This window comes from Chinchilla lanigera, unplaced genomic scaffold (assembly GCF_000276665.1).
Source record: "Chinchilla lanigera isolate Chin_1 unplaced genomic scaffold, ChiLan1.0 scaffold00009, whole genome shotgun sequence".
Lineage (NCBI taxonomy): Eukaryota > Metazoa > Chordata > Mammalia > Rodentia > Chinchillidae > Chinchilla > Chinchilla lanigera.
The window spans coordinates 27,604,592-27,625,480 of record NW_004955410.1 but is presented as its reverse complement, the minus strand read 5'-3'; positions in this window follow the sequence as shown (position 1 = coordinate 27,625,480).

Sequence of the window (20,889 nt, the reverse complement as noted above, 5' to 3'; positions counted from 1 at the left end):
AACTGGTCGGAGCATGTGACCCTTGACCTTTCTGCACATTCTTTGGGGAGCCCCAGGGTTCTCCAGATGCCCTCTGGGTGGTCCCCACAGACGTGGCCACAGATGTCTGCTTCTGATAAGTCCAGAGAGCAGGGACCCGAGACCCATCATGGCCTCCTTGGGAGGATGAAGTGCCCAGCAGCAGATCGATGGGGAGAGCTAGGAGCTGGGGCCCAGAGCAGCTGCTCACCCTGGGAGGCAGAGGGCTGCCAGCTTTGTGTTTTGTTTTTTCATCAAGTGTCGGGGGAGGTTACTCTTGCTTTTTGAGATTTTGTCTTTCCTAGCCTGCTGCCACCAGCTGACAGTGAGCTCTTCCTAGTTTTGACGTTCAGCTGATGGACACTCTGTGTTAAAATCAGAAATAAGGCTTACATGTTCATTCTGAGTAGTAGCTTGCAATGTACAGTGCTTTGGAAGAGTAAACAGGGGAGCCTGATTAGGAAGGGATGCACGTCCAGCAAATAGAAGGGGAGCTGACTGATGAAGTCATAATAAATCTAGAAACTATTTTGGAAGCTAATAAGTGAGTCATCAATACAGAGCAGAGATGCAACCTCACCCTTATTGTGTATTCACCAAATACAAAGCACTGTATTCTGCGGATTCACCTGGCCTTCACCCAGCCCTGTGCGGTGGTATTAGTGTTCCTTTTTTAAGGATGAAGAAACTGAAGTTCACAGATTCAGACACGTGCCTTTGGGCACAAGGCTAATACATAGTTGAGATAAATGACTCAGGTCTGTCTGAATACAAATTCTATACTCTTTCTCTCAAACTGTGGTATTAACAGCTGGTTGGAATAAATATTGACTGTTATTTAACACTGAGGCTGCGTTACCTTCATTTCTAGTAACGAGCTTGAATTTACTGTTGACTGGAAACGAAGCATCCTACGTGGGTGAGTTTTCTGTACAAAGAAGCTCATCCATCCCTTTCTGGTCTCTTTAAAATGAACCTGCTTATCCACTCCCACCCAGAGTCAGATTGTGTAAAACCTACTCCAAGTGAATTTTGTTTTCAGTATTTATCTGGCCCGCTTACTGACTGCTCCGCTAGTTTTTGCTTTCTGATTTCTTGGTTCTTCAACTTCTCTGTTTACTTTGATTCCATGTCTGTTTTTCCATGTAGTCTCCTAAATTGGTTTGACCTTCCTCTTCTTGCACTAGCCAGGTGTTTAGGAGGACACAGTTCCTGGTGTCTACACCCAGGTCTCATCCGTGGCCATGATGGGCAGGTGGTCAGTCAGGGCGCTGCCTGCCCCTCCTCGGCAGTGGTGGGCATTGGCTGCACTGCATCTGCACCATAGCTTCAGTTCCATGATTTCTTTATTAACGTGGAAATAGCCTGGTGGTATAATGCATGTTTCTGCTTTTTGAAGTACTGACACCAAATTGCAAGATGGTGATACTCTCAGGCCACTCAGAAGATCAATACTGTAAGTCTTTTGACAAGTGCTGCTATATATTTTAAATCCCTGTATCTGGACTTAGAAGTTATACTGCTTCTTTCTGCCCTTTGTTGGGGCTGGGGATTTAGCTCAGTGGCACAGCGCCTGCCTGGCAAGCGCAAGGTCGTGAGTTCAATTCCCCGTACTGGAAGAAGCAAAACAAAACAAAACAAAACAAAAAAGCTTTCCACCATTCGTGTAGCTTTTGCACACAGTTGTGCCAGTCAAACCTGTATACTTTTATCATGTCTACGGAATGAGGGGCGTGAGTTTTTGGATACATGTTTGTTTTTTTATAAATATCTCCCTTGCTTACTCCTGCCTTTGCTATGTTCCAAATGACTGAAATTACTCAAAGAGGGTGATATTTTGGCAATTGAAGTTCTCAGAATTTTTGCCATCTCAAAGCAACAGTATTATCTTCTTTTCTCAGAGGTATAGTTTTAGTTTATAAATTACATTTATTTTTTCTATTGCTCTATTGATTTCTCAAAGATTGGCAGTTATTAATGGCAGGATAAGATTTGAACTGGAGTCCATTTGTCAACTAAAATTTGAGCCCTTGGCCCTTATGCTAAGGATCACATTGAGAAAAGTGTTAGGTTGAGCCAAACAAGATTGTTAGTTGGGCCAGAGGTATAGCTCAGCAGCACAAGCACCTGCCTGGCAAGCACAAGGTCCTGAATTCTATCCTTCATACCAGAATGCTAGTGTTTGGTTGTTTTTGACTTACCAAAATAATGGAATTTGCTTATGGTTCCACCAAAGAATGTTATTAGACTGAAATAGTACAATTTCAGATAGAGCAAATATTTTGTATGTCAATTGGCTAAGGCTGGTTTTATTCTGAGAAACATACACCTACTGGAAGACTTTTGTAGTAAGGACAAGTGCCATAATACCGTATTCCCTGCCCCTCTCCCCCTTGCCCTACCTGTCTGCTCAGCCTAAACCTTATACTTTCACAGGCTTCTTGAGATTGGAAACATTAACTTGGGAAACAGTAAATTAGGTGGACAACATGAATTCGGTCTGATGTGATTGTCTTTAAAGCTTGGTAGTCACACATTATTCATATTCAGATAGGATTCTAGAATCCTTTCTGTACTTTGTTTAGTTCTTTGTCCATAGTCATGGTAAGTAGGAGAAACTGTCAAGAAGAAAGAGGGACCATAGCATTGGAGGAAAAATCTCACATTTCGGGACTGTGTACACTCTGAGCGAAGACTAAGATTGTTTATCACTTCTAATGAGATGAAGTCATTAATCATCCGCACTATCATAATCATCATTATTGCCATGCTCATCCTCATGAAAATAACCAACATTTGTTTTATGGCTTACAAAGAACTCTCACATGTGTTGTATTCTCCGAGCATTTCTGGAAGACCGATATTATTAGTTTCCTAATTTTGCAAAAGAGAAAATTGAAGGAAGCTCCGGCTCATGTAGGGGGGATCTTTGACTCTGGAGCTGCCTTGTTATTGCTGGGGAAAGGGACTGGAAGGAGTTACATACGGACTTTTCACAATCTCCTCCTGTGAAAGCTGTTACACTGTAATGCTCTGATTTGTGTAGGATGCTCAGCTAGATTGCCTCAAAAAATACCCCCGAAGATGTTGCCAGGGTCTTTCTAGCCATATGGTATTATGACAAACATGACGAATTCCTTCTCTGTTTGCTCTGAATTGTGTTAATCTGCCAACTGGTTAGCTCCCATTATAAAGCAGCTTTTATCAGGAGGTTCTCATTAGCATGTGAAATTAGTCCAAGCCTAAACTTCATTTTGCCAAATTGTCCCTCAGTCTGCCCTTGAGAGAGCGTCCATTCACAATAGACGTTTTGTTCCTTGACTGTCAGGCTACTTCCATAAAGTCAGATAATTACCTTAATTTTTTTTATTATCAGCTACTGAGCATTATTTGCTGCAGTGTAAATTTTGCTCTATATATTCAAGTTGTATATATAAAGTTATTTAAAAGTTTAAATATACATACTTAAGTTTCACTGCTCAGTGGAGAAATAAATTTTCAGTTGCCCAACAAAGATATGGTTTCTTACCATATCAATTTCTTTCTATAACAAATAAATTGAAAATATTATTTTGCTAGATTTCACTTGACTCACTGATCCATTAACTAATTATTCTGTCCTTACTAAAGTCTTTCTACACTGCCAAAAACCTTGGTGTTGCTTCTTCATATTTTTCTGCCAGTGATGGTAGGTAATACAAAGACTTGGAAGTGAGTGGATTTTTAAAAATTAAAAAAATGAAATTATACCGAGGATGATAAGCATGTATATGTGATTGCCCTAAAATTGAGTTTATTCCTTTCAAAATAACTTAATATTTTTTCAAAAAAATATTGAACTAAGAAGAAAAAAAGTTAGAAAAAATCAAAAAGAGCTATTCCAAGATTCTTGAATGAAGAAAACTTTAAAAAGAACTTTATGAAAAACTAATAAAAAGACAACTCTTGGACAGAAGGATAATTTGAAAAGAGAGAGAAATATGTAATATTTTCTATCATAATTTTCTAAGAAGGACTAGCATAATACTGAAAGAACAAGCAAACAATCTCAGAAAAAAAGAATCACTATTTAAAGTGAACAAATTTAGCTTTATAGAAATCATAATCTTTGTAATGTCCTTCTTTTTCTCATTTTTCACACTGACCTGGAAAAATGTTGTTAGAAGGCATTTGTGGACAATAAATATAGAAAAGAAAATGAAAATCCCCCTCATTTTCACTTTTTATGGCTGTTCTATTATTTCATTACATTTTATTGGAATAGTTACAACTGTCTTGAAAGAAGAGACCTGCATTTTTCTTGATATTTCCTGTTTCTCTCTGCCTTGTCTACCTTTCTTTGTAGAATATATGCAAAGCTTTACCATAATCGTAAGTGAAATACTAAGACTTTTCCTTCATTTTGTTGACACTCCTTTTCAAATATTAGCTCAAGCTAAATGAGATGGGTGATAACTAAGATATCAATCAAAGCCTATGAGTTTCTCTGCTCCATCATGAAAAGTTATGAACAGTGAGAGGCATAGTGAGATACTAGCCCAGAGCCCATACTTTGGAACCTGCTGATCTATCTTGGAAAGACTCTGAATGTCAATATCACTACCTGTAAAATGGGGATACCTGTGTTTTCCCATCTACCCCCATTCTTATGAAAATGACCTGTCAGTTGGTTAGCACGGGGCCTGAACAATGGTCAGGGCACAGTGAGCTGCAGTTATATTGTTGTCTCTGGGTTTGGGGTGGGGGAAAATGCCTGTGTTTTCTCATTGTTTGTGCTGCATTGTCATTGCTCACGAAGTATCAATACTAATTATCACAGAAAGTGGGTGGATGCTCTTTGGAAAGAGCAGGAAGGGTCTGCCCAGGGCAAATGTCAGTTGCTTTGATGTGCTGCTGGTCATAGTTGGCTTCTGAGAATCACCAAAGGACTGAAGTTTGCCTCCCCTTGAATGTGGGTATTCTCTGAGGCAGAGGACCCAGGAGGCAGAAGTTGACAGAAAGCCCCATCGTGGGTGGGACTTCCTAAGAAAAGCTGCCCAGGAATGCAGGGGCCCTGGGCCTCCATCATCAGTCGCCTATTGTGAAGAGGCCCAGAGCAGAGATGCTCTCTGGGAGCATGGGGTTTCTAGAAATAGATCTGATTGTTGCCTAGGGGGAACATAAAGATAGTTTAATTTCTTCACTTTTATCCCAATTTTGTTTTTGTGGAAGGGTAGTAGTGAAGAGGTGATGGAGTGGGTCACAGAAGGTCTGAAAAACTCAAGTCTACAAACCCGGGCTATGGTAGCTGTCAGGTCTCATGTTTCTAAACGAGTATTTCTTTATGCCCTGTGTCTATCACAATTGGCTTGATTTCTGCTGGAGGGTTTTTGGTTTATGGGACAATACTGTCTTTGTTGCAGGTGACGCTTTCTTCTTTCCTGGCTATTCCCATCCCTGGGAAAGAGCTGCTGGCAGCCTGCTGGGCCCAGATGGGGTGGTGTTTGATTCTAGAAGCATAGATTGGTTAGAATATCTGGTTCACAACTTTGGCAAATTATTGAAGTCCCCTAAGGTTCAGTTTCCTCATTTTTAAAATGGATGATAACAATATCACCAGGCTTATGAGGTCTCTGGGAAGAACAAAGGTGACAGTGCTTGTGAAAGTGGAGCACAGGGCCCGATCAGAGTCAGTCCTGAGTGATCATTAGTGGATAGCAGAATAGGACAAGTAGAACCAGGCTTCAGGGTTCATAATTTACACCCTCGATTTCTGAGCTCTGGATAGCACTAGTGCATTCCTTCAGTCTCAATTTTCTTCCTTTAGTTACTTGTGCGGCATGTACCCCTCCTAATGCTTATCTCTCCATTCAGCACAAAACTGGGTAGTGGTAAAAGGAACAGTTTCTCCCCTGAAGCATGATCTTCCAAAAGTGAGGCCTTCTCCATAAATTGTGAGATAACAGTTAACTTGAGATTTGTTCTCTCTACAGCGAGAGATTATTAGAGAAGACCACGAGAAGTATGTCCCTGGAATGCCATCACAGTAGCCAAGGGAGGAAGCGGTACTCCCTCATTCACCCATGTCTAGGTCTTACCTGCTGACCACCCTCACATCAGTTCATTCCTGCGTTACCCAGACACTCCTCTGCCTTCTGGTGTGGGGGCCATGTTGTCTTCCTAGGATTGAGTTATGCCTCAGTTGGAGCTTGGGGCTGCATAAACCCCTTCCGCCATAGTTCATGGGAAGCCAAGGTTAAATGAGGCCAAGGTACTCAAAATTAGTAATAACATTCAAGAGTACCAAGCCTGTCAGTAAGTGGTATCTTTTTTGAGCTTTCTAAGCATGGTGAAAGATTTTGCAGTTTTCCACATTATCACCTTTGTTATCAGTACTCATGGGTTAGGTCCTTAGGGTCAGAGATGCCTTCTGTGACTATGCACTAGAGTCTGTTTCAGTTTTGTTTTTCTTGTCAAAAGCAAAAGCTAACTATTCTACTATGAAGACACCATGTTCTCCTTTCAATTTGGTGACTGTTCTGTTTCCCAAGTGCTTCCCCAATCTGGCTCTGTACCAGGAAAAATTAGGGACTCTGGTTGTCAAACTATTTGAGGGCTTATCCCCCAGGATAATTTGGTGGCCTTGGGCTGAAGTCTGGGGTGCCCATTTTTATCTAACCCAGGAGATTCTAATGGAATCAGGTCATGGACCTGGTTTAGGAATGGCTCACTGATAATCCCCACTCTTCCCTACATATACATACTCTCTCCTCCCCTATGGCAAATGATAAATCCCTCTGTGGATCAGAAGCCCAGGGCCTCCCTTTTCTAAACGAGGCAGCCCTCAAGAAGATTTTGAATGATAAGAAGCCAAGCCCTAGTCAATTCCCAGGGATGGAATTTCACAGTGACTGATTGCTCATCATTTGCTATTTGAGTGTCATAATAAAGACAAATGAGAACTCTGGAAAAGATCTCCCTATAACTCACCTACAGTCTGCAGCACTGTAGACCACAGGGTAGGCTGCTGGGCCCTGAAAAGTGCACTTATTAGTTAATAGGTACGCTCTGAGCTTATAAAACATTTTATTAAATGACAAACTCCTAAACATTATACAGGGTCTTATTTTGTGGTCTGTATGCTGACTAAATTCCCAGATGACTTTAATGAGCAAATGGCAGCCCATTAAAATTATAGTAGTTTTGCAAAGAAAATAGCTCCCCAGGGGAGGACAAGAAAATGCACCAGTCTGCTACTGTGTTGATAGCTGTCCCAGGAGCTCCCTCTTCTTCCCCCAAGATCGCGTGTGGAAGAAACTCTGCCGTTCTGAGAAATGTTCCTTCCAGCTTGGACCATCCTTCCATGTCTGAGGGATGCTGCTTCCTCTGCTAATCACTTCCTAGACTTGCTGACCTTGAAGCAATGAAGAAAATCAACACGAGTGTATGTTTTGCTTAATAAAGAAAATATTTATTGTTAAGCATTGAGAAAGAAAGAACTAGTTTTTTCATTTTGATACAGAAACCTCAGCTGTCTCTCAAGGGATGACACTGAAAAGCAATAACCATTTACTAAGTTATCAAAGTGTAACATCACTATAATTTATAATTTGTTAAATAAGTTATGAGCCTATGGCTTAGATTAGAGGCCACTGGGATTGCTGCTTTGTTTTGCCTTCAGAGAAGGTGCTGTTTTATGTGGACGAGAGGAGCAGTTTCTGATCTCCGCCCCCTCCACTGTTTTGAATGCTGGTATGAGGCTGAGGCATGCTCCAGACATGGTTCCCACCGACTTAAGGCTTATTCTCTCAGATGGATGTCTTCAGGGCTTCTTTTCAGTGCCTATCACCATGGAAGCGTCCTTCAGGCTGAGGTTCAGGACCAAGTCTTCTCATAGCACCTGAGATGATAAACCTGTTTCAGCTCCCATATGTAATGTGTGCTAAAAGGACCTCAGCTGTCAACTGATGGATACTGAGAGGCAGGAGGATAAGAAAGGTACTGATTATATTAAGGTACATGATATTATATTATATTATATTATGGCATATATCAATATCATCCAATGAAGTGTCTGTGATGAGGAAAATGGTTTATGTCTGTGTCATCCAAATGAAACATACCAGTTTCATGTGGTTATTGAGTGCATGAAATGTGACTAGTGTGACTGAGGAATGGAATTTTTAGTTTAGCTTAATTATTAATTAACATGTAAATCAAAACTAGCTAGACACTGCATTTGGTAGCATGATATACATATTGAAACTTTTCCCAAGAAGAATGTGAGGCACACTGTCTTAGCTTCAGTACATTTGAAAGAAGGAGAAAAGGATAAGGAACATTGAGAGGGAGAATAACTTGGGGCCAAACCAAAGGCTAAAACATACACCAGAGTAATCTACCTCCATTATGACCTGACCACAAATTGGAGTGTAAGTTTTCTAGCAGAGAACACATACACAAAAGACACCCCTTCAATTACCCAAATGGGATGCCCAAGAAGCCAAAGCAAACCCATTCTTTAGAGTTACCATGTAGTTCTAAGATTAAAAAGGAATTCCTCCCATGGATCTGTGACATTATACTGCTTAAATCTCTCCAGTGGTTTCCTGTTATACCTAGAAAAAAATTTCTGTGCCAATCCAGTTTCTTGGTTACAACTAAAAGAAATGAACTCTGGGTGATTCAGGCAGCAGAGGCAGTCACTGAAAGGATGTATGTGCTAGGGAGTACAAGAGCTAGGGAAGCTGTCAGGAGTAAGGAAGGACAGGCAGCCACTAGGACCACAGCCATTTGATGAAGTCACTGTGCCTGCCATGGTGGAGCAGTCTAGGCCCCCTGTACATTTCCACTGTTGCTCCCACAAGACACTGGGCCCTACTCTGAAGTGGCGCCTTTGTTGTCCTTTGGAAGTCTATTCTGCTATGATGCTGGCACTTAGGTGAATTCTCCAGGATTTGTGCATCTTTCGTTGCTGGCTCCCAGTTTATAGATGGCCAGTGCATCTGATTGGCAGAGAATAGATCACGCACCTGCACCCTAGCTGCAAGGGAGGCTGGAGAGCAGGTCTTCAGTGTTCTCATGTTTTACAGCAAGATGTGAGATTGATTCCCATAAAAACTCAGAAGCCAAGAAATACTTAATAAATAAGAAAGGGATTCAGCCACTGGGTAGACAACAAAGAAAGAAAGGCAAGAAAAGGTGGGCAAAGGGAAGAGATGAAAGGAGGAAGAAAGGAAGGGGATGATGAGGAGAGGAAGGATCTATCAAACATGTTACAGGGTCCTTCATGATCTGATCCTTACCCAACTCTCCCACCCTCCTCTTTGATCAACATATTCCAGTCAAGCTGGCTCTCCCTTTGTTTCTGTAACACACACCTTTGAACTTGCCACTGTCTCTGTTTGCGAAGCTCTGCCTCTTTTCCATGGCTGATTTCTTATCCTTTAGCTCTCCTTTAAAATTTGGCTCTAGAAAAAAAATAAATGGCATGGAATTTAGCCTCTATCTTGAGGCTTTCTCTGAGTAACTTATTTTAATTCGTTGCTGCCCTCTCAATCACTCTTTCTTTATTCATTTTTTATTTTATAACTTACCCCTATGTGATACTATCATGTTGGCTTATATATTTGATTATTTTGTGTCTCCTCACCTGTGCCTCTGAGATATAACATCCATGAGAGCCAGGGCCAGATGTATCCAATTCACCACTGCATCTCTAGTGTCTAGAACACTGCTGAGTGACTAATCAGTGGAAATCCTTAACACCATCATCACATTCAATATAACAACACGCTTCATTTAGCCCAGTGGTGGGGAACCTATGGCGTCTGTGCCGCAGTGGGCTACTTGTATCACTGAGAGCTGTAAGAGGTTTACCATCACTGATTTTAGCCTATTATCACAACTTCAGTAGTCGTAACAAGAGAATTTTCTAGCTGATGAATCCTCTAGAGTTCTTCTCTGTATTTCATTTGTTCCTCAAAGATTAAACAAAGCATGTAAATGTATGTAACATTTTTGTAGCACAGAGCATGGTGGCCATCACACTCACTGCCTCTCACCTCAGGTACAATCTTGAGGCCTGCTACGGCTTATATATTATGACCTCATGTAGCCATAGGTGGGACTTTTCAAGGGTGCCTGGATCTAGAGTGTGTGATGCTGGGATTAAGGGTGTGTGATTACTAAATTAGTCCACTGTTTGTTTTAGCCCAGTTCTGGGTATGGATAATGAGAAGGCCCACCTTGTGTGTGAGTGCTGCCCACTGTAAGGATGTGCAATCTGGATAGAATATGAGGGACAGAAAGAAGGCTGCTGCTGTTTCTTGCTGCTTGCTGCTTCACTGTTCACTGTCTTCTGCCTACCTTGCTTTGCCATGAACTGTTTCTCCTTTGTTATACCCCTCTGCCATACAAGTCTGCTTTAAAACCAGCTGACTATGGACTGAAACTTACAAATTGTGATCTGAAATAAAGCTTTCTTCCTTTAGCTTTGAGTTCTGGGTATTTCTTCTCAGCAATGAGAAAAGTAACTAAAACAATGCTATAAACTAGTGGTTCCTTATACAGTTAGGTTATAATGATTGCTATGCTTTGATTGGTAAGGTGTCGATAGTTTTAACATTAGGAAGTTTCTAAAATCCAGTTCAGCCATGGAAAGAACACTTGGAAAAAGGTGGTTTCCTTTTCTTCCTGTCTTACCTGGAGCGCTCAGTCTAAAATCCAGCTGACCCTTTTCTCAATGGTGAAATTCCATTTTTTGAGTAATGGCCTCTAGTTAAATTTCCTTTTCAACACTTGGTACCCCATTCTTTCCTGGTTAAGGGCCCTCTGGTAGAACACTATCTGTATTTGACATTTTGAGACTTGCTGCAGACCATTGGGAGGTCTCATCATTGAGACCAACTATAATAAAATCTATTTGCCAGGTTAGGTAGCAAAAACACACGGAGAGGAAGACGCCTTGTCTTTATCCCCACATCACTTTTCATATTGATGGTCCCAAAAAGAAGACCATTCCCAAGGAACTGGCTAGTTTGAAACAAAAGTCTACATTGAGGGGATGTGGGGCAGGTGGTCATGGGTGCCTCCCACTGAAAAGATTGGTGGATGCACAGATCAGAGTCTTAAACAAGAAGTTAGATATACTAATTAGCTTAATTTGTTCATTCCACAATGAACACATTATAACAAAGTATTGTGTTGTATACTATAAGTGCATCCATTTTATTTGTCAATTAAACATGTTAATTGCTAATATAAAAATTACAAGTGAAACACAGCTACAGGGGGAGTCTGAACAGTGACCAGCAAGCTCCTTCCCAGAGACTGAACCTGAAAACATGAAGCTTGAAAGGATGGGGAGGAAGTGACATCATGAGAACCACCCACATGCAGAGGAAACAAACATGGCAGCATCTTAGGAGGTCTCATTCTCGCTGGGATCTAGAAAGCAATTATGCTAGCAGTAGGCTCACATCCAAAGGTCCCAAGTAAGATGTGTATCACTTATGCCAGGCTCATTCAGACACATGCTGGAAGGAGCTGAGAGACTAAGGAGAGTCAAGTCCAAGCAATATTGTTAACACAGCGGCACCTCAGTTCACAAACTCAATTCTCTCCATGGTTCTGGTTGCAAACTGAAGTAGATGAGAACTGAATCAAGTTTCCCCATAAGGTCAACATTGAACCTAACCACTGAATTTGATTCAGTTCTGTCTAACTCGGTTTGCAACCAGAATCATGGAAAGAATTAAGTTTGTGAACTGAGATACCACTGTGTTCTGCATCAAACATTGGACCCAGGCAAGAGAAAGTTTTCTGCAGTGATATTTTTGGATTTTATCTGGTATGATACATAAAGTTGAGGGTAGTCAGAGAAGCATTCTGTCAACTTGGCTGAACTGATAATTTGGTCTCACAGAAATAGAGGTAGGGCTTCAATTTGAGAAAGATGGAAATTATTGTCATTCAGTGAAGTGTCTTTGTTAGAGATGGTGTGAAAACACTGAGCTTTCCTGTGCATGAAAAGATTGGTCAGTTGGCCCAGATATAAATCACCTCTGCGATGCAGCAGAGAAGCACTGATGAGTGAACTGAGCTGCCTACATTTGGAGGGCACTCCAGCTATCCAGCCAGCTACCCCTCTGATGCTCTTCTCCAGGCTGGCCTGCACAGCACTGTCCTTGTACACCAGGGGCTACTTGGCCTGCAGCTTCATTCAGTGATTTGGCAAGAACTGAGATTGTCCCCTGCCACCCTAGGCTCAGCACCAAACTGAGGGTCTTATTGGCCAATAAGACAGATGAGATCCCAGCTGCTCTCAGGAAGCTCAAGCTCTGCTTGGTGGGCCTGACAACATTCAAATCACAGCACAGCATGTTAGGCAGTGGCTTGTGCTAGGAAAGGACTCCAGCAGCATCACGGGGTAGGGAAAGACTGGTGGGGAGTGGTCAGGAGAGGTCTCTCTGAGGAAGTGACAACTTGCAGACACTGAAATGGTAAGGCGCCAACTATGCCAAGATCTAGGGGAGGGAAGAACAAAGGCCTTGAGAAAGAAAACACCAAGTTCACCAAGTGCTATGGGATGACTCAGGCCAAAGACTCTGAAATCCAGCTGTCCTGATTTGATCCTAGCTCTGCTTCATGCTAACTATGAATTTGGGTAGGTTACTTAACTTCTCTAAACCTTATTTTGAATGGCATAGTGTCTTTTGCAGGATTTTAAAAAATGAGGTAAAGCAAATGGAATTTCTGGCAAAAAATAAGCATTGAATAAATGTACAGCTTCTTCTTCAATGATTAGTTCAACAGATATTTATTGAGAATCTACCATGGTCCAGACATTATGGAGCAAACTTATTGTTGGGGGTAGCTTCAGCTCAATCGCTGTTATCTAGTCCTAAGGTTTGGGGAAATGTTTCTGTCTTTAAACTATGACCTTAGGGTAGATACAAGGCAGGCACACTGGGGAGAAGCTGTTTATTGTACATCACTGATCGTGCTGTGAGCTAAATGTCCATTATTGTGCTGAAGGATATTTATTTCCCCAGTAAATACTTATTGAGTGCCTGCTTTTTGTTAGGCAATATTTTAGGTCCTGGGAGCAAAGAGTAAATAAATGAAATAAAATCCCTGAGCTCATGGAATTTACAGTTGAAAACTCTGGGGAAAGACTTATCAAGGCTGAATTTGATTCAAAGTTTCAACAAATAACACTCTGAGGCCTGAGATGCTCCTACTATCATCTTTCTCTGAGTATAATTAACATGGGGGGCTTGGAATATGGATTCTCGTTGAGCCCAAGTTTGAACCATTGCAAATTTGGAACCCAATTTTCATATTGAAGAGTTAATAACAGGCTGGGCTTTGTGGTACAAGCCTATCATCCCAGCTGCTTGGAGAGGCCGAGGCAGGAGGATTGCATGTTTGAGGACAGCCTGGGAAACTTAGGAAGATCTGTGTCAAAATAAAAAATAAAAAAGGGTAGAGAAATAGCTCAGTGGTAGAGCCCTCCAGTAGCATGTGTGAAGTCCTGAGTTCAACTCCTACCCCCCACACAAAGAAAGTTGATAACACAGGACATCAGATGGCAATCTAAGCCATTAGCTTCATTTCTCAATCAAGAAGAAATCCTGAGGAGATGTATTGTGTGTATTGTAAGAGCTTGTTCTGTGGAGTCAGGCTTGAGCTCAAAATGACCTTCACCTATTAAGCCTCAACTTCTTCCTCTGTAAAATGGGGATAATATCAACCTGATTCTTTTTTTTTTACAAGTTAAATGATATAAAGTTCCCAGACCAGCTACTGCTATTGGAATGCAAGAAATACTGGGTTCACCTCTCTTCTTCCCTGTGTACTTCTCCTGCTCCCACAAACTCAAAGTTCTTTTTTCCCTTCACCAAAAACAAAATGACAGTTATGAGGTGGGCTCATGTTAGCTCTCAGTGATAAAAGTTGTATTCATTTTTGAAATTACTATCTCAGATACTCTTCACCTTCCAGCCTGATGTGCAGTTTCCTCATTTAAAAAAGAAGATGATCACTACTGACAACAATCACAAATGCTGATAATGGTGAATAAATGAGAGAACATGCACAAAAGGCTTAGCACAAAGGAAATTGTTTTAAAAAGAGCTGTTATTCACATACAGCTTATTTTAGACTCATGGGACAAGGTTCCCAGGCAGATTTTTCATTGCTGGATGGTCTAGGAGAGACTTGCTCTCACAGGCTGAGGACCTCTCTGTGTTCAGTTTGCGACTAGGGACAGGCAGTGGGTGGTGCAAGCTCAGCTGTGCTCGGGTGCGATTTCTTAAGACGAAATGTGAATAAATTTACTCTGAGCATTTGGCAAACAACACTCTGTATGAACACGCTCAAACAAGATCAAACAAGAAATTCAGGGGGTGATTTTCCTTTAAAATGCAAATGGATAGAAAGTCCAAGAAAATGAGACCGTTTAAGAAAAATTCACAGTTTTGTTTTGCCAAACAATGTTGAAAATTTGAGTAGCATGAGGTGTGACAATCATACCAAGAGTATTAAAGCTTTCAATAGACAGGTTTGTCCAATAAATGTTTATTAACACCCACTACATTCAGGGGAATATTTTCTGACTTTCTATTTCAAGAGCCTGGACTTCAATTCCAGTATATGCCTTATGCATTCACTCCTACCTCAGTTTGAAAATGTTACTAAAATTCATCCAACTTCCAAACACAGCAGGATCTTAACATGGAATGAATTCCCTTTTATATGATTAAACTTTGAATTTTAATCAGTAAGTCTCTGGAGAGTGCAGTTGACATTACTGTCAACATTATATAGTAGCTGATCCCAAAGGACTTGGCCCACATTTCTTCTGATTGTATAGAGAGCCAGGAGAAGGCTACAGGCCTTTCCCAAGTCAGCTGTCCTAAGACTTGTTCTTCTCCAAGAAAGACCAGAATTTGGTTTGAATTCTAATTGTGTGTGTGTGTGTGTGTGTGTGTGTGTGTGTGTGTGTGTGAGAGAGAGAGAGAGAGAGAGAGAGAGAGAGAGAGAGAGAGAGAAAGAGAGATATTCAAAAATTCATGTTTTTTTTTAAAAAAACAACATTGTTTAAAAGATAACATTGTTATATTCATATCTTTTAGCTTCATTTCCTTCACATGGCATCCTGATTTTCATTTTATTCAACTTCTAAATTTGTAGACCATCTTTAGAAGTATTTCCCCACCATCTCCTCTTCCATCTCTGTCCTCATTCAAAACTAGAGATGACACAAGAAAAGAAAACCACAGACTAAAACTCTTAAAAAGATAAAAGCAAAAATACCTCTGCAAAATATTAGCAAATAGCACCAATAATATATAAAACAATGAAAATAGCTGGACCTAGTGAGTTTTATTCTAGGAATGGTTGGATGGGTGTAATCTGGGTATAATTTATTCATCAGTCAATGGATTTAGTTCACCATATTAGCAGACTAACTAGCAAAAGCTATATGATCATAGCTTGATAAATGCAGAAAAATCTGGACAAATTCAATATTCATTCCAATAAAAACTCAGCAAATTAGGAATAGAAGGGAAAATTTTTAACTTGACAAAGGGCCTCTATGAGAAATTTGGCAAAGGGTGTCTATGACAAACTTATAGTTAACATTGTGTTTCATAGCAAGAGACCAGAAATCTTTCCACTAAACATAGGAACAATGCAAAAATCTCTGTTATCACTCTTATTCAGTGAAAGTGAGAAGCCAAAGGAAGAAAAGCTATGTATACTAAAAAAGAAGACAGAAAACTAACTCTGTTTGAAGACAACACACTTTTAAAGAAAAGGTTAAAGAATCTATAAAAGTTCTCCTAGAACTAAAAATAAATTCAGCAAAATTGCAGAATGCAAGAGCAATATAAAACAGTCAATTATACTCCAGCAATGGACAATTATAGATTCTGAGGGCCAGATTTCTCACTGTGGATCAAAGAAGTTGCACGAGATTGGCGCATCCTGTGGTGCCAGTTGTAACAATGTTATTAGGAGGGAAGGGAAGGGATAGGCCGTATCAAAATAATAAGGGACTAAACTGGGCACGATGGTGCATGCCTGTAATCCCAGCACTCCGGGTGGCTGAGGCAAGGAGAACACAAGTATGAGCCCGGCCGGGCAACTTTGTGGCTTAGCAAGACCCTGTCTCAAAATAAAGCATTTCAAAAGGGCTAAGGATATATCTCAGAGAAAAAGCCCTGGGTTCAGTGCCCAGTAACACACACACACACACACACACACACACACACACACATGCGTGCACGTACATACCCAAAGTGTAAGGACTCATAGATAGAAAAGGGTTAAGAGAAACAAAGAATTACCATTAGAATTGCGCAGTAATGATTGCTGTAGGCAAGATCCACTCAGGAATGGTAAAAATAGTGAGTAAAATTTTAAAGAGAAAGTGGAAACCTGCCTAGCCTCAAAGTGTCTTCTATGAAGTGTTTATTTATTACTCTGGTGGTTTTAACATGTGTCTACAGATTCTTTTTGTATTACTTGCTCTAGAAATTGAAGTTTAATTGATCTCCCCTTGAGCATAGGCTGGATTTAGTGACTTGCTTCTAATGAAAAGGGGAAAATTAGTAACATTTCCTTGAAGAAACAGACACTTCCTTAATCAAGTGATCAAGGTTCACTTAACAAGCAGTAAGACATATTGATACTATATCCTTGAAATGTAGTGAGGGACACATCACCTCTGCGGTGTTCCTTCAAAAAATCTATAACTCAGTCTACTCCTGAGAAAACATCAGACACATTCAAATGAATGGACAGTCTACAGATTTTTTGACCGGCAGTTTTCAAATATGTCAAGGTCAATAAACATGAGGGAAAATGGAGGAGCTGTCACAGACTAGAGGAGACTAAGTAGAGATGACAACTAAATGTGATGTATCTTGGATGAAATCCTGTAGTGTAAAGGCAGAGAAATCCCAATATAATCTGTAGTTTAATTAACAGCATGGTGCTAATGCTAATTTCTTAGTTTTGATAATTTTATCATGGTTAGTTCAGATATTAACACGAAGGAGACCTGGGTGAAGGGTAATTGGGAACTTTATGGTCTTTGCAACTTTATCCAAATTCTAAAATTATTTCAAAATAGAAATTAAAAGAGAATAGGAGGCTGAGTGTGGTAGCACAGGCTCTAATCTCAGCATTCTGGGAAGCTGAAGCAGGAAGATTGAGAGTTCAAGCCTGACTTGGGCAAATGAGCAACTTAATAAGGCCTTGTCTCAAAATGAAACATAAAAACCAGAGGTCTGGGAATATAGCTTAGTGTGGAGACCCTGAGTTCAATCCCCAGTACTGGAGAGAAAGAAAAAAAAGAATAGGAAAGAGCAGAGAAGACTGGAGAAAGTAGTTAAATTCTCATGCAACACAGTGGGAAGATAGTCATTATTGTGTAAAATTAACAAATCATAGCGTAGTATTTTAAGTGTAATATTTAGTCATGCATGGGCAATAATTTGAAGAACTAGCTAAAAGAATTAAGAGTGTTTGCTTGTGGGAAACAGGCTATGGTGGAGGAACAGTGGGCACTGTGTTGCTGCTTGTTTGTTGGTTTGTTTGTTTTGCCTTTTTGAGACAGGGTCTCGCTATGCAGTTCAGGCCGGCCTTGAGCTCACTTTGTAGTCCAGGCTGCTCTCTATCTTGCGATGATCCTCCTGCCTCAGCCTCCCGAGTGCTGGGATTACAGTGTGTTGCTGCTTTTTATTATGAACCTTTCCTGCGTCAACATCTTTTCAAAAAAATATTTCATTCAGAAATATTTTTAGCCTTCCCAAAAAAGTTATAGAAATAGTAGAAAGACTTCTCTAAATATTAACTTCATAGATAGCGAGAGTACAATGATCTATAACCAGGGAACAAATATTGATAAGGCATTGCTAAACCAATTTACAGATTAACAGTTAACTATTATCAATTAATCAACCGGTTTCTTTATTGTCCCTCTAGGTCCTTTGTCTGGTCCAAGACCCAGTCTACAACTTCACACTGCTTATGGTTTTGTTTCCTTTTCTAGTTCCATCTGCTGAAAGTTCCTCCTGATTTTTTTTTTCCCCCCCCTCCGGTACCGAGAACCAAACTCAGGACCTTGCGCCTGCCAGGCAGGCACTTTGCCGCTGAGTTAAATCCCCAGCCCCACTCCTGATTTTTGATAGTGCTGGCTGGTTACTTTGTCAAATGTTTCTGAACTTGGATTTGTCTGGTATTTTGTGTCTTTCCTTCTTATTGTTTTTAACTGACACATAATAATTGTGCCTATTTATGGAGCAGGATATAATGTTTTGATACAAGTAAACACGTTCTTACTCTGTATTGTCTGTACTGTTCTTTTGCTATTTTGTAAAAGGTTGTCTGTTCATGTTTTCCTCCTTTTATTTTTAAAATAAAAACAAAACAAAACAAGTATACACGTTCTTAATTTAAATAAGCAAAATAAATAATTAATGACATTTTTGCCTCAATGGACATTACCTAGGTGATCCTTTCCCTTGTTCAGTCCACTCTGTCAGGAATTTATTTTTACATATTAAGTCTTCTCTAAGGTTCTTAATGTGGGCTCTGTTTCTTTCTGGCTCCATCTTTGTGGCAGAACAATCCTAATTTTTAGCTCCTTTCTTGGGATTCAAGCTGACACCAAAGGAACAGTTCTGATTTCCTCCGGTCTGGGGATGAGACCCGCCGCAGAGGCAGGGCCTGGCTTGGGCCCGTGCTGAGGTGCCTGAGGGGTGCTGAGATGAGGGCAGGCGGCTTCAACCAAAGGGGTTGGCAGCCCCCCAAGGCACCCCTCTCCCCTCTGTGACTGAGCACTTAGGGGCCCGACCTCCTTAGGTCCCCGCCTGTCAAACGCTTGCCTTTGGCCCAATATGAGCCTCTCACTCCCTTGAAACAAAGAGACTGAAGATCATTGGCGTCTCCAAATGTGCTGTCTGCCTTTTGAAGCTTTGAACGACTCCACGCCAGCATAAATCAAAGGAGAGGGAGCTTATTCATTTAGCTCGTCAAAATATCCCACTGTCATCATGTCACATACAGGAGTTTATTCTTTTAATAGCTTTATTCTTTTCCCGTTAAGAAAAGGAATTGTTCCAGGGCACTCATTCCATACTGTATATTAGCCATTTCATTTTTCACAGAGGGGGAAAATACCTTTCCTCACATGATTAATACTGCAGTTGAATACCAGAAGAGCCGACCATGTGCTGGCCATGGGCCATCCATCAGCAATTTAACATCTGTAACCTAGTCACAGCGAGTCACTGTGAACATCATGAACAAATCACGACTGGGCTGTGGTCGGAGCGGTTTATGGACTGTGTGCAGAGTGCACGTCCTCCTCGGGGATTTGAAGACGAGCGATGATCTAAGGCAGGGAAAGGCGCATATGAAAAGAAGACCTGTAAGCTTTTGTCTTTAAAACATTCCTATCAGTTTCTTGCCAATAGGAGTTCAAAGCCCTGCCCTGTCCTCCCTAACCAGGGGTGTCAGGAAAGGAAGAACGGGGCTTCTCTGTTCAGAGCGGAGGGGCCAAGCAGAATCAGAACCTGGGCATAAGTTCTTCACACTTTGGAGTTTAAATTGCGAATGTACAGAATCCTCAGTGCACCTCTCAAGTAAACCTTTTCCATCTGATGCTCTGGTAGCACAGTCTGTCCTGGAGCCAGGTGGACTGAAGCGCATTGCAGTCCCAGTTCTGTGACATAGCAGTTGTTTTTAGGTGGCCCACTCACTCTCCCTGACCTCCCGTTTTCTCTGGAATAGTAATGATGGCCTCACAGAGTTGTAGTGAGGGTCCTTGGAGCAGTGCTGGCAAATGTGCTGCTCCTGACACATAGTAGGTGCTCCTGGGACATGTGTGTCTGTTCATTGCTTTCTCTTTCCTCTCCAAGAGCACAAGATGTCTCAGCCAGGATTAACTGATCAAGACAACTCTTCTAGAAGTTTAGTTGAAGGGCAGATTCTTTTAGGGGAACATGAATAGCTTTATAAATTGCCTTCAAAAGTAGCTCCAAATCCTTCAGTCAGTTTTAAAGGAACTGTTTACCGCTGCATATGGCAGTCATTATTTGGAATAATAAACCCTCTGAGAATCTGAACATTCATGGGCCAACAGATGGGTCAACCTGCTTCGCAATTTAACAAAGTAATTTATTTCAATCACCGGGACAGGGCATGTGAAGATTACTAATTCAGTTCACAAGTGAAAGCAGCAAACACCACTTCGTTGCTGAATTGCGCAACCATTATGGAAATGCACACCTGTTCAATTGGTTTGGGGACAGTCTTCATTTCGATTAGTGTTTCCTTTTCTTCGAAGGTATGGATTAAATTGCCATGGATTCTTCTGCTGAAACTCATGTGCTAATTGGTGTCAGGATGAGATAAAGATCTCAGTGAAAATTTATACGGTAGCATAAGTAAAATTCAGGTCATCAACGTCAGCTTTGAGAACTAAAACAGGTATATCCAAGGCATATGCTTATCATAATTGGGCAATGTGTTGTTCTTTCTTCTTGAAGCAATCTGCCCAGGATTTAATGGTGGAAGGCAAAGAAAACTTCAAGATTGCTTTATCTTCACTTCAAATCTGCTTAAATCTTCCACATCTTGACTTCATCTCTCTGTATGAGTACTTACTTAAGCGCCAAAGGCAGAGAGGAGTTGTAAAGGTGGTTGAGAGTTTCTCTGGAGGAGAAACTTCCTACGGGTGCTAAAAGGGAATCCAAGGTGTTAAAAAGATGAACCCTGGCATTCCCTTTGATATTTGCCATCTCTTCACTCCACACTCCAACACCAATTTGGACAGAACTTACCTGATAATGTAGGGGAAGCTTCACACAAAAG